At 47.8% G+C, this 3,453-nt stretch overlaps 1 non-coding gene across 1 annotated transcript; it reads left to right on the forward strand.

The window, feature by feature from the left end:
* Window positions 1-527: 527 nt before the first annotated feature.
* MIR1366 (microRNA mir-1366) lies at window positions 528-642 on the forward strand. The gene has a single exon (NR_034761.1). It is a non-coding gene; the product is annotated as a microRNA mir-1366 (primary transcript).
* The last annotated feature ends 2,811 nt before the right edge of the window (window positions 643-3,453 follow it).

A 3,453-nucleotide genomic window follows, 5' to 3' on the forward strand; every position in this document is an offset into this window, starting at 1 on the left:
AAAGTGTGAATGTAGAGTCTGCACCTGTCTGTCACTGGAAATCAGGTCATTGGCTCTGTCTGATAGGTATCTGTTTCATTCTCTAATGTAATAGAGGAAATGAGTTCCATAATGCCATAGGGCTTTCTGGAAATGGATGAGGGAACAACAGTAGACCTGGGCCTTTTGAGTAGGTGAGGTTTCCAATCTCTTGAGAAATGCTTCTGGATAAATAGGCCAGAGGAGTCATGAAAAGTTCTAGAAATTTGCTATAAGCAGGTAACAATGCACTAGGGGCACTGACCCAAGACGTACAGAGGTTGTAAGCAGCCTTGCTGAGTCAACAAACCACTATGCTACCCTAATAAGCCTTAAACAAACAAGCAAAGTAACCAGACGGTTTTACTGCTTGCCTTCCTTGGGTTCGAGCTCCATGGCAAAGAAGCGAGTCCCAAGCTGCTTCCATCATGGAGCCCCATTTTCCCTGGTGCTCCCAAAGACACCCCCGGGCCATCATGGTGATCCTCATCACTCCCACTCTTCCCTGCGACCCAGAGAGGAGTTCCAAGCCACATCCCCCACAGAGTTGAAGCCACCCCCTTCTCACCCTCTCATCCCTGGCTCACGTGAAGCCACTGCTGCTATAGAGCTCCTCTGCTGGTCTGGTGTCTCCATGCCTGCGTACACCCCCAACCCCACCAACAGTCCTAGGGTTGGCCCCACTGACAGCCTAACTCCAGCGGCCCAGAACCAGCCAGCCCCTCACCCCCGAAACACAGCCTGATGCTGAGATGTCAGGGTGCACCCCAGCCCTGTCCCAGAACATAAGCTTGCAGCACCTTCTGGAGTCATTGTTGCCATGGAACACATCAAGGTCACTGCAGAGCCATCTCCTTGCCCCCATCTCCTAATCCCGGGGTCACTGCTCCTATAGCTCCACAGCTACCACTGCCATGGTGCTCTCCAGCCCCTTTTAGAAAATGCAGCCCTACAGCCCCCTTTGGAGCTGCTGCTGCCACAGGACTTCTATCACTTCCCTATGATAGCTTGGGATTGACCCAAGAACCCTAGGTTCCCCTAATGCCTTGGTATTGGAGAGGTGACTCCCCCCAACCCAATTTCTGACCATGTGGCTCCAAGGTGGCAGATAAAGCGATCCATCTCCAAGGTGGAGATCAAGAAGGGGACTGTGAGGTTACCAAAGAGGTCTGTGAAATGTTAAAGGAGGGATCACGTGAGTTTGAATATGTGTCATTGGAAACAAGGGGAGCCAACGTCCTCTCAACCACCAGTGAGTAGCCACAGAACCCGACTGACAGCACAAGGCTAAAATGGTCGTTCCCTACAGTGGGATCATCTATGGGAGGGCCCAGGTGTCCGATTTATGGGGTGGCTTTATGTAAATGGACAGATTTGTTTAAGCCCTACAGGTGTAAATGACCTACACTTAGTTCTTAAGACAACAGCTATGTGCTGAGACCACCTGGGAAAAAACTGGAATAAAGGTTCCTGACTTAGAAGAAGCTGATTCCCTGTCTTCTCTAGGTTACACTTATCTGGGAGTGCTAGCATACTGCACCAGGGAAGCGCAGAAAGCTAAAGACAAAGAAATGAATGCTGATATGCAATTCTGTGCACAATGCTGTTCAATGGTATATTAAAAAATAGAGTAGAAAACAAAATCAAGAAGGCTAGCATTTCATCTGGGACACAGTCGCACAAAGTGATGCAAAAATGTGCATCGGAATAGACTGAAGATCTCCAGAGTTGGACTGATGTTCAGACTTCTAGGTGATTGTAAGATCCGGACCAGCCACACACTACAATCTACACTCACTCCCTTGGCAAACTCATTTGCTCCCATAGCTTCAACTATCATCTCTTACACAGATGACACCCAAATCTACATCTCTCGCCCTCCCTCCAGGCTTGTATCTCCTCCTGCCTTCAGGACATCTCCATCTGGGTGTACATCCGCCACCTAAACCTCAACATGACCAAGACTGAACTCCTTTTCCTCCCTCCCAAATCCTGTCCTCTCCCCAACTTTCCCGTCACTGTGGACGGTACTACCATCCTTCTCGTCTCACAAGAACACAACCTTGGTGTCATCCTTGACTCACTCTCTCATTCACCCCACTGTCACTCAGTGGCTCTCAATGACCTGGCCTCTTTCTACCTTAATTACCCTATTTCCTATTGAAACCTAACCCACACACTTCACTCTTAGAATCGGTCAGTCAGTCAGTAGTATTTATAGAGTGTTTACTGTGTGCAGAGCACTGTACTAAGCGTTAGGAAGAGTGCAATATAACATTAGACATATTCCCTGCCCACAGGGAGCTTACAGTTCAGAAGAGGTGGAAGACATTAATAGGAATAAATAAATTACAGTAGTGCTGTGGGGCTGCGAGGGAGGATGGATAAAGAGAGCAAGACAGGGTGACACAGAAGGGATTGGGAGAAGAGGAAGGAGGGTTTAGTCAGGGGAGATCTCTTGAAGAAGATGTGCTCGTAATAAGGTTTTGAAGTGGGGGGGAACTAACTGTCCTTTGGATATGAGAAGGAAGCACGTTCCAGGCTAGAGGCAGGAGTTGGGAAAGAGGTCGGTGGTGAGATAAATGAGACTGAGAAGGTTAGCGACAGAGGAGTGAAGTGCTTGGGCTGGATTGTAGGAGGAGAGTAGTGAGGTGAAGTGGAAGGGGGCAATGTGATTGAGTGATTTAAAACCAACCTACTCATCTTGCTCTCATCCATCTCACCACCGCTCCCTTGCCCACGTCCTGCTTCTGACCTGGAGCACCTTCCCTCTTCATATCTGGCAGATGATCACTTTCCCACCTTCAAAACCTTATTACTAGCACAGCTCCTCCAGGAGGTCTTCCCTAAGACCTCATTTCCTCTTCCCCGACTCCCTTGTGTCACCTTGAACTTGGATTTGCACCCTTTATTCAACCCTCCTTTAGTCCCACAGCACTAATGTGCATCTCCGTAATCTATTGATTTATTTTGATGTCTGTCTCCCCCTCTAGACTGTAAGGTCACTTGAGGCAGGGAACGTATCTGCCAACTCTGATGTTTTGCACTCCCCCAAGGTCTTCGCACAGTATTCTGCACACACTATGTGTGCAACAAATATATTGGAATGATTTACTGATTGAAACTCACTCCTCCTTCATATCAGACAGATGATATATCAATCTGTCAGGCTTTCCCCATTTTCGAAGTGCTACTAAAATCAGAATTACATCTCCTCTAGAAAGTCTTCCCTTACTAATCTCGCAACACCTCACATTATTTTCTTTCCCTCTTGCATCATCTATGCACATGATTCTGAACCCCCTAATCACTTAGGCACTCACCTCTCCCTTCATCACTTAATGTACGCATCACAGTTGTCTCTGCTACCTGTGATTTATTTTAATGCCGGTCTCCCATGTTAGACTGTAAGCTTCTTGAGGGCAGAAACATCTC

The sequence above is a fragment of the Ornithorhynchus anatinus genome, chromosome X4, assembly GCF_004115215.2.
Source record: "Ornithorhynchus anatinus isolate Pmale09 chromosome X4, mOrnAna1.pri.v4, whole genome shotgun sequence".
Lineage (NCBI taxonomy): Eukaryota > Metazoa > Chordata > Mammalia > Monotremata > Ornithorhynchidae > Ornithorhynchus > Ornithorhynchus anatinus.